This window comes from Salmo salar, chromosome ssa06 (assembly GCF_905237065.1).
Source record: "Salmo salar chromosome ssa06, Ssal_v3.1, whole genome shotgun sequence".
NCBI classification, from domain to species: Eukaryota; Metazoa; Chordata; class Actinopteri; order Salmoniformes; family Salmonidae; genus Salmo; species Salmo salar.
Genome location: NC_059447.1, coordinates 27,515,812 through 27,527,294, shown reverse-complemented (window position 1 = coordinate 27,527,294; position 11,483 = coordinate 27,515,812). Strand labels below are relative to the sequence as shown.

General features: G+C 41.9%; 1 pseudogene; it reads right to left on the bottom strand.

Annotated features, from left to right (window-relative positions):
* Nucleotides 1-1,099: 1,099 nt before the first annotated feature.
* On the bottom strand, nt 1,100-2,876 carry LOC123743533 (uncharacterized protein K02A2.6-like; annotated as a pseudogene).
* Nucleotides 2,877-11,483: the final 8,607 nt, after the last annotated feature.

Here is an 11,483-nt window from a genome sequence, read left to right as displayed (position 1 = left end):
GGCATTGTTTAATGCGTTTCACAGAAAGAACATTCCAAGCATTTCAACGTAGGTAAGCAAGGGGGGGGTTACAGGTGCTCTAAAGGGACAAAACTAGAATATCAATACACATCATATTCCTCCCCCTTTACCTTTGATGACTCATAAGGAAAAAGTAAATATTCACTGTTTTGCCTATTGTTTTCTTTTTAATATAAGTTCTCTTCATGTAAATAAATGAACTTTTTCAGAATAACCTTTTCTAAACTAGGGATAGAGGGTAGACTGCCTCAGTCCCCAGACTTAACCCTGGGGTGTATTCTGCCCCAATGTCGGAGGTTAGTCTGAACTAAATAGTCAACCTGTCAGGGGGTCGTCTTCCTCTTGCAGGGTAATGACGACGTACAGGTGAGTCTACAGTCACATTATCGCTGAGTCTGAGTGGTGATGGTGTATGCCCAGACAGGGGTGCAACAGTACCCTGAGTAGGCACTCTGGCTAGTTCAGGTGAGTCTGGAGCACTTTCCACATTTGTAGGTTGCTGCAGTGGATGTTCAGGTGATGGCTCGTAGTCATGGTAGGTCTCCAGTAGCTGATCTTGGTTTGTCACTTGACATGAGTCATCTCTGAGGTTGGTTCCTGGCAACAGTTGATCCACGTGTCTCCTCCAGATTATGTTTTCCGGTGTGTGAACTGTGTAGGACACAGGCCCTGTTTGTGCAACCACTGCGGCTGGTATCCACTTTGGACCATTGCAGTAGTTCCGAGCAAGAACTCTCTCTCCAGCTATGAAGCTTCTGTCTTTTGCTTTGCTCCGTCTCTCCACCTGTGCTCTCTGTTGTGTCTGTACAACCTGTTTCGTCTTTGGAGATATCAGGAGGTCGAGTCGCGTGCGAAGCTGTCTTTTCATCATGGCTGACGCGGGTACCACTTTGGTTGTAGCGTGGGGAGTGTTTCTGTAGGTTAACAGGAAGGTGTTTAGACGCCTATTGAGGGAGCCGTTCCCTTGTGATGATTTTAAAGCTTGCTTCATCGTTTGGACAAACCTTTCAGTGAGGCCGTTCATTGCAGGGTGATACGGCGCTGACTTGATGTGCTGAATTCCATTTGCTTCCATGAATTACCGGAACTCTTCAGACACCAGTTGGGGGCCATTATCACTAACGAGTTGCGTTGGCAAGCCGAAGCGACTGAAGATTGACCGTAGCTCTTCGATGGTTCTCTCCGCTGAGGTGCTCTTCATCACTGTGACCTCAGGCCATTTGCTGTGTGCGTCAACTACGACTAAGAACATACGATCCTCCAGTGGGCCTGTATAGTCTATGTGAACTCGCTGCCAAGGCTCCTCTGGGAAGTCCCATGGGTGTAGTGGCGCTAGCTGAGGCATGTTCCTCATCTTTTGACATGCAGAACATGACTTGACCTTGTCTTCGATAGCTGCAAGCGACAGAATGCCGGTGTGGGGACCAAAGATGGAGGTGAGGGGTCTATGGTCCGTCAGCAGTGTGAATCGTCAGCCAAACAGAATCTGATGAAATTTCTTAACTCCAAACACAATGGCGAGTCCTTCACGCTCTATCTGTGCATAATTGCTCTCGGCTTTACTTAAGGTCCGTGATGCGAAAGCAATTGGCCTTTCTTCACCTGATGGCATGATGTGTGAGACAACTGCACCAACGCCATAAGGCGATGCATCACATGCCAACTGTAATGGCAAGTTGGGGTGGAAGTGGGTTAGGGCCTCTGACTGAGCTAAGGCTGTTTTCGCTTTCTTGAATGCCTCCTCACATCTGTCTGTCCACTTCCACTGTTTGGTTTTGTTCAAAAGTTCATGCAGGGGCTTTAACATGTTAGTTGGTTTGGCACAAACTTTGCGTAGTATGTCAGTAGTCCTAAGAATGATCTCAGCTGACTCACGTTCTGTGGGGATGGAGCTTCCACAACGGCCTTCACCTTCGATGGTGCCTTGTGGAGCACCAAACTGTCGATGACATAGCCCAGGTACTCAACAGAGGGCAGGAAAAACTCGCATTTGTCCTTCCGGACCCTCAGACCGTACTCCTCCAATCTCTGTAGTGTAGCGTTCAGGTTTCTCAGGTGCTCCTGCTCGTCTTTGCCGGTGATGAGTAGATCATCGAGGTAACATTGGACCCCAGTGATCCCGCTCAGTATCTGGTCCATAGCTCTCTGAAACAAGGCCGGAGCTGAAGTGATTCCAAAAGGAAGCCTCCGGTACCTGAACAGTCCTTTGTGAGTCACTATGGTCAACAGTTCTTGTGACTCTTGGTCCACCTGCATCTGTAGATAGGCCTGACATAAGTCTATCTTACTGAATTTTTGTCCTCCAGCTAAACCAGAAAAGAGGTCGTCAATGAGGGGTAGTGGATATTTTTCAGCAGTCAAAACTGGGTTAATGGTGACTTTGAAATCACCACAGAGTCTGAGTGATCCATCTTTTTTATGACTGGAACAACGGGTCTGGCCCATTCATTAACATTCACTGGATCCAATACTCCACTCTCGACTAGTCTGTTTAGCTCAATTTCAACTTTTGGTTTTATGGCGTATGGGACAGGTCTAGCTTTGAAGCATTTTGGCTTGTTCTCTGGTTTCACGGTCAGTTTAACTGTTATGTCCTTCATACTGCCATGGTCTCCTTTGAACACATCCACGTGTTTCCTCAATATCCCTTGTAGGTTTGTGTCCTCTTTTGCAACCATGTGAATTTCCTGCCAGTTTAGTTTGATCTCTTCCAGCCATGTGCATCCTAGCAATGCTGGATGGTTGCCTTTCACAATGTAGAGTGGTAGCTTAACCTTCTGTTTGTTGAGCTCCCCTGTAACAATCACACTTCCTCTCACTGGAACAATCTCACCGGTGTATGTTTTCAGCGTCATCTTTGTGGGCTGTAGTGTGAGCCTCAGACAGCAAAGATATGGCTGCTCCAGTGTCCACTTGCATCCGTACTGCGTTTCCATCCAGTAGCGGTGTCACCCAGTAGCCGTATCCATTGTCTGGAATTACATTTACATTTTACATTTAGCAGATGCTCTTATCCAGAGCGACTTACAAATTGGTGCATTCACATCCAGTGGAACATCCAGTGGAACAACCACTATACAATAGTACATCTATAACTTTTTGGGGGGGAGGGTAGGGGGGAGGGTTAGAAGGATTACTTAATCCTATCCCAGGTATTCCTTAAAGAGGTGGGGTTTCAGGTGTCTCCGAAAGGTGGTGATTGACTCCGCTGTCCTGGCGTCGTGAGGGAGCTTGTTCCACCATTGGGGTGCCAGAGCAGCGAACAGTTTTGACTGGGCTGAGCGGGAACTGTGCTTCCGCAGAGGTAGGGAGGCGAGCAGGCCAGAGGTGGATGAACGCAGTGCCCTTCTTTGGGTGTAGGGACTGATCAGAGCCTGAAGGTACGGAGGTGCCGTTCCCCTCACAGCTCCATAAGCAAGCACCATGGTCTTGTAGCAGATGCGAGCTTCAACTGGAAGCCAGTGGAGTGTGCGGAGGAGCAGGGTGACGTGAGAGAACTTGGGGAGGTTGAACACCAGACGGGCTGCGGCGTTCTGGATGAGTTGTAGGGGTTTAATGGCACAGGCAGAGAGCCCCGCCAACAGCAAGTTGCAGTAATCCAGACGGGAGATGACAAGTGCCTGGATTAGGACCTGCGCCGCTTCCTGTGTGAGGCAGGGTCGTACTCTGCGAATGTTGTAGAGCATGAACCTACAGGATCGGGTCACCACCTTGATGTTAGCGGAGAACGACAGGATGTTGTCCAGGGTCATGCCAAGGCTCTTAGCACTCTGGGAGGAGGACACAATGGAGTTGTCAACCGTGATGGCGAGATCATGGAACGGGCAGTCCTACCCCAGGAGGAAGAGCAGCTCCGTCTTGCCGAGGTTCAGCTTGAGGTGGTGATCCGTCATCCACACTGATATGTCTGCCAAACATGCAGAGATGCGATTCACCACCTGGTTATCAGAAGGGGGAAAGGAGAAGATGAATTGTGTGTCGTCTGCATAGCAATAATAGGAGAGACCATGTGAGGATATGACAGAGCCAAGTGACTTGGTGTATAGCGGGAATAGGAGAGGGCCTAGAACTGAGCCCTGGGGACACCAGTGGTGAGAGCACATGGTGCGGAGACGGATTCTCACCACACCACCTGGTAGGAGCGACCTGTCAGGTAGGACGCAATCCAAGAGTGAGCCGCGCCGGAGATGCCCAACTCGGAGAGGGTGGAGAGGAGGATCTGATGGTTCACAGTATCAAAGGCAGCAGATAGGTCTAGAAGGATGAGAGCAGAGGAGAGAGAGTTAGCTTTAGCAGTGCGGAGAGCCTCCGTGACACAGAGAAGAGCAGTCTCAGTTGAATGACCAGTCTTGAAACCTGACTGATTTGGATCAAGCAGGTCATTCTGAGAGAGATAGCAAGAGAGCTGGCCAAGGACGGCACGCTCAAGAGTTTTGGAGAGAAAAGAAAGAAGGGATACTGGTTTGTAGTTGTTGACATCGGAGGGATCGAGTGTAGGTTTTTGAGAAGGGGTCCAACTCTCGCTCTCTTGAAGACGGAAGGGACGTAGCCAGCGGTCAAGGATGAGTTGATGAGCGAGGTGAGGTAAGGGAGAAGGTCTCCGGAAATGGTCTGGAGAAGAGAGGAGGGAATAGGGTCAAGCAGGCAGGTTGTCATAACATGCAAAGATTCTCCCCCTTCAGACAGGGTATCACTTTGTTCATCCTCTGTGTGCTCCATTTTATGCACTTTCTTTTTGTACTTCCTGAAGTCGCTTTTCCTTTGTTCAGTACTTTTGTTTGATTGTGTCTTTTTGTTTTTACATGCACGTTCGATGTGACCTTTTTTTTCACAACTTCTGCAGTCTAAGTCTTTGCACCAACAATCCTCTGCTTGGTGACCTGGTTTCCCACAGCGAAAGCATGGCTTGCCACCTCCTGCCTTGTTTTTTTAACCACATAGACACCTTATGCACTTTGGTCGATGCACTTAGCTGTTGTGCGTCTTTATTTGCCATTTCCACTTCTATTTCTCTCTGCAATGTTAACCTCTTACATCTAGACGTTCCGCTAGAGGAACACCTGCTCCAATATCCAATGATAGGCGTGGCGCGAATTACAAATTCCTCAAAAATACAAAAACTTTAATTTTTCAAACATATGACTATTTCACAGCATTTTAAAGACAAGACTCTCCTTTATCTAACCACACTGTCCGATTTCAAAAAGGCTTTACAGCGAAAGCAAAACATTAGATTATGTCAGCAGAGTACCAAGCCAGAAATAATCAGACACCCATTTTTCAAGCTAGCATATAATGTCACAAAAACCCAGAAGACAGCTAAATGCAGCACTAGCCTTTGATGATCTTCATCAGATGACACACCTAGGACATTATGTTATACAATACATGCATGTTTTGTTCAATCAAGTTCATATTTATATCAAAAAACAGCTTTTTACATTAGCATGTGACGTTCAGAACTAGCATACCCCCGCAAACTTCCGGAGGAATTTGCTAACAATTTACTAAATTACTCACGATAAACGTTCACAAAAAGCATAACAATTATTTTAAGAATTATAGATACAGAACTCCTCTATGCACTCGATATGTCCAATTTTAAAATAGCTTTTTGGTGAAAGCACATTTTGCAATATTCTAAGTACATAGCCCGGCATCACAGGGCTAGCTATTTAGACACCCGGCAAGTTTAGCACTCACCAATATCAGATTTACTATTATAAAAGTTTGATTACCTTTTGTTGTCTTCGTCAGAATGCACTCCCAGGACTGCTACTTCAATAACAAATGTTGGTTTGGTCCAAAATAATCCATCGTTATATCCAAATTGCGGCGTTTTGTTCGTGCGTTCCAGACACTATCTGAAAGGGTAAATAAGGGTCGCGAGCATGGCGCAATTCGTGACCAGAAAATTCTAAATATTCCATTACCGTACTTCGAAGCATGTCAACCGCTGTTTAAAATCCATTTTTATGCCATTTTTCTCGTAAAAAAGCGATAATATTCCGACCGGGAATGTCCATTTAGCTAAACAGAGGAAAGTAAACAAACCTTTCGGTCGACGCGGGCACGAGCCTGAGTCTCACAGTACTGTAACCAGCCACTACCCAAACGCGCTACTTTTTTTCAGCCAGAGCCTGCAAAGCCACGATTCAGCTTTTTACCGCCTTCTGAGACCCTATGGCAGCCGTAGGAAGTGTCACGGGACAGCTAAGATCCTCACTCTTCAATAAACAGAGACAAGAAGAACGACACCTTGTCAGACAGGCCACTTCCTGCATGAAATGTTCTCAGGTTTTTGCCTGTCATATGAGTTCTGCTATACTCACAGACACCATTCAAACAGTTTTAGAAACTTTGGAGTGTTTTCTATCCAAAGCCAATAATTATATGCATATTCTAGTTACTGGGCAGGAGTAGTAACCAGATTAAATCGGGTATGTTTTTTATCCAGCCGTGAAAATACTGCCCCCTAGCCATAACAGGTTAATTTACTCTCAGTCAAAAGGCGCTTCTGAATTGCCTCGCTGCGCATGCCACACACTAACCACACACTATCACGTATAGTGTCACTCATTGATCGCCCAAATTCACAGCGTTCAGATAACTGTTTCAATACAGCCACAAACTGTGAGATTGATTCCTCCTCCTCTTGATTTCTCTTATGAAACCGGAATCTCTCTGCGATTATCAGTGGTTTGGGAGAATAATGTCCTTTTAAGGTAGCCACAATTTCATCACATGATTTATCACCAGGTTTTTCAGGCGTTACTAGGCTGCGCAGTAGATTGAATGTTTTTCCTCCCATAACAGTAAAAAATGTTGGCACAACAACTTCTGCTTTAATTCCATTTGCCAACACAAAGTACTCAAAACGTTCTGTGTAAGAACTCCATTGTCCCACAGATTCATAAAATGTTCCTATATTTCCAATCAATGCAGACATTTTGGGTTTATTTTTCTCTCACACACTTTTCAGACGGTCCCTTACACCCAGACCCCTTTTTTTTCTTTCTTTTAACTCAGGATGACTTCACTTTCTCCCGCAGCGAAACTCTTCTTATCCCTCGAGGCTCTCGTTGCCGTGACATCAAAGGCCAGCTAGCATCACTCGACTGGCTAGCTCCATGTTTTTTTTGCGTCTTTATAAAAAAAATACGAATTTAACTCATACTTTCTGCCGAAGATGAGTACAAACGTGAGAACGTTTCTTCCTCGTTGCCAGTTTTGTTGTATAGCACACTGTATTACTTATACAACTAATATAAGGACAGGACATGAGACGGGAGTAGAGATGTTATTTAATATATTTTTTTTTTTTTTTGGGGGGGGGGGTAGAAATTAATGTGGGCATTGTTTAATGTGTTTCACAGGAAGAACATTCCAAGCATTTCAACGTAGGTAAGAAAGGGAGGGTATGGTGGAGATTTTAATATGGTTTATTCTAATGAGACTGATAGATTGCCTCATAGGCCTAACATTGGTGTGAACAAGTTGGTGAATTTCTGCCAAAGCCTGGACTTAATTGACATATGGAGAGTAAAAAACCCTGGAGAGATACAATACACATGGAGTAATAGAGATCGTTCCTTACAATCAAGAATTGATTTGTGGGTGATAACCTCTAGTCTTGTGCCCAACACTGTAGAGGTGAAAATACTGCCTGCAGTCCTGACGGATCATAAAGTCATATGGTTGACTGTAAGAATATGCAGTAATGATGGTAAGAAATACTCTGGTGGTTACTGGAAACTAAATAACTCATTGTTATTGCATGATGATTTAAAAAAATGTGATTAAGAATCTAATTTCTGTTTACTGGAGTTTAGCTACATCTAATGCAGAATATGGGAAATATTGGGAACTGCTGAAATTTAAAATCCGCTCAGCCTGTATTACTTATGGAAAACGGCTTGCTTTAAGAAGGAGATGTGAGGTAGCTGAACTCTCTAAGACAATTGCCGATATCACAGATATTGAGCATCTTGACCTTAATGAGAAAGCTAAATTGAATGATTTACAGAATCAACTAGATACATTGTATGAGGAAAAGGCTAGAGGAGCTTTCATAAGATCTAGAAAACAATGGCTTGAAAAAGGAGAAAAGAACAGTAGATACTTTTTTAATTTGGAGAAGAGGAGAGGGGAACTCAACACACTTCGGAAACTTAAAATTAATGGGGTTACCACTGAGGATAGAGAGTTGATATCAGAATTTACCACTAAATTTTATGAGAATCTTTACTCCTTAGATAACAATTTGAGTGACTCTAAGGATCTCCTTGATTCTATAGAGAATGTTAATTCGATTAGTGAAGAACTCAATCAGTCTTGTTGCCAAGATTTATCCATTATGGACATCCAGTACGGGGTTGCTCAGTTAAAAAAGAACAAATCTCCAGGTTGTGATGGATTAACCTCTGAATTTTACAAAACCTTCTTTGAAGAAATAGCACCTTTTTACTTGAAACCTTTAAGGAGGCTATAAAGAAGGGAGAACTACCTGCCTCTCTGAAGCAAGGGGTTATTACTCTTATACCTAAACCACACAAGGATCTCCTAAGTATTGATAATTGGCGTCCAATCACACTCCTAAATAACGACTACAAAATTATAGCCTTAATCTTTGCAAAAAGGTTAAAGTCTTGCTTAAATGATCTGATTGATGAATGTCAATCAGGGTTTATGAAAGGGCGCCATATATCTAATAATCTGAGGCTGATATTAGACTTGGTTGAGTATCGTGATCTATTAGATGACTTCCCTGTTATCCTATTTCTGGATTTTCAGAAAGCATTTGATACAGTAAGTCACAATTTTATCTTTGATTGTCTTAAGCATTTGAAATTTGGTCGTTTCTTTGTTGATACTATTAGAACTCTGTATAATGGTGGCAATAGCTGTATCAAACTCTGTCATGGAACATCCTCAAGATTTAACATTTACAAAGGAATACGACAAGGTTGTCCAATTTCACCTTTTTTATTTTTGTTAGTTTCTCAAATGTTATGCTCATTAGTTCATAAAAGTCTATTTGAAGGCATTACATTCCAGTCCAGAGAGATCAAGATATCCCAACTGGCGGATGACACCTCACTTTTTTTGAAAAATGTATCTCAAGCTAGATTAGCATTGGATATCGTGAAGCAGTTCTCCAAAATCTCAGGCTTGACTTTAAATCTTTCCAAATGTGAGTTGTTTGTTTTGAAAGGGGCTGTCAACCCAGCAGATTGTAACATCTCTGAAAAAGATACTGTAACCTACCTCGGTGTAAAGATCACCAAAAATCTTAAGGCTATGAATGATCTTAATTTGAACCCTGTAACTGAATCTGTCAAAAAATTATCCTCATGGTTAGGGAGGGATTTAAGTCTTCAAGGAAGGGTGCTTTTATCCAAAGCTGAGGGCCTATCTCGTGCATCCTATCTTTTTCATCTATTGACATTCCCAAATCCACTTGCTGTACCTTAGATAGGCTTTTGTACAACTTCATATGGAAAAACAAGCCACATAAGATAAAAAGAGATGTTATCACCAACAGGGTTTGTGATGGCGGTCTAAATGTCTTAGATTTCACTCTCTTCAATCAGATATCAAAGGTCAACTGGATTAAAAGGTACATAAAAAATCCTCATAGTTTCTGGAATATTATACCTCATTTTGTTTTTCAGAAGTTTGGAGGGCTTAATTTTTTACTACAATGTCCATATATTGTGGGTAAAATTCCTGAGAAACTGGCGGTTTTTCACAAGCAGGCTTTAATGTGCTGGGCTTTGTTGTATAAACACAACTTTTCACCTCATAAATGTTTTATTTGGAACAATGGGTCAATATTACATAGAAATAAGATGTTATTTAACCATAAATGGTTCTCGAAAAACATTGTTCTTGTCAGCCAATTGGTTAATAACAGTGGGAATCTATTTACACGGAGAGAATTTATGGAAAGATACAACTTTGAGGTTTCAAGCAAGGAATATGACACTGTTATTAAAGCTATACCTAATGGGATAAAAACTTTACTTCAGAATAATACATATTTTGGAATATCTCCGATTGTAAGCGATATTCAGTTGAATGGCATTGGTCTACTAGATACGAAATTCAACAATCGTTTAATAAGGGATATTTTCTACAGGAAGTCTATTCCCTCTGCGATATTTTGTTGGGCTTCATCGTTTGATGTAAACTGGCGCCGTGCTTGGCTCACTCCACACAGATTTATGGTGACCAATAAAGTAAAGGAGGTCTCCTTTAAGATAATCCATAGATGCTATCCGTGTAATAGCTTGATCTCTAAATATATATTTGACGTTACCAGTGAATGCAGTTTTTGTGAACTAGAAACTGAATCTATTGAACACTTATTCTGTAATTGTTTATATAGTGAAGTGTTTTGGACTGATGTAAAACTATATCTTAGCCGCAAATTGCATACAACCATTGATATTACTAAGTTTGACATATTATTTTACTACACTGATTCCACAATTGAACGTGAGTATGTCATAAATCTCTTTATTTTATTAGGAAAATCTTTCATCCACAAATCAAAATTTATGAAGAAAAAGCCCCTTTTCTTAATTTTTTTATCTGATTTGGAACAGTACTTAGAATCTTTAAAACGTATACAAAACAATATGTCAAAAAAATGTATTCGATATATGTCTGTATTTGATTTGATATAATAGTTTTTTTTATTTTTCTCTAATTTCTTTGGATTCCCTCTGGCTGTTATGTTATGCTTATGTTCTGCATGTTACTGTTATTTACAACAAGTTAAATAAAGATTTGTGCAAACTTTAAAAAAAAAAAGAAAGAAAGAAAAAAAAATAGAAAAAAATAATAGAAAAAAAAAAAGAAAGGGAGGGTTACAGGTGCCCTAAAGGGACAAAACTAGAATATCAATACACAACACTTTCATGATAGGTTTAGGATCTCACATTGTAGCTTATTTACAACTGATTTACAATTATTATTATTTTTTACTTTGGTTTAGATACAAGCATCATTAAACCGATAACACAATATATTAATTTAACTATGAAAATCTGTTTTTTGGACGCAACTTGCTCACCACTTTTTCCATGTTGTTTCTAACTTCACATACTCCATGGAATGATCTCCTATTTGGTGTATGGACGGTTTCCCAGAAACAAGGGGTGGCTCAAGTAACTATTTGGGTCAACTTACCCCACTCTCTCCTACCTATAGTTAATGGTACAGTGGGCATACCTTACAGGGTACCACTACAGTGACAAGCATTTGTACCCCTTTAAGTACAATGTGCAACCTTTTTTTCTGAGACTGTGGGATACTGTAAGTGTTAAGTAAACAAACTGTAGACCAATCTAACTGGTAGAACCTGACTAGCAATAGCTGCTGAAAGCGGATTGGCATTCAATTCAGAACTCATATCCCATTGACCCACACCCTAGTACCTGTCATAGCATGCTCAG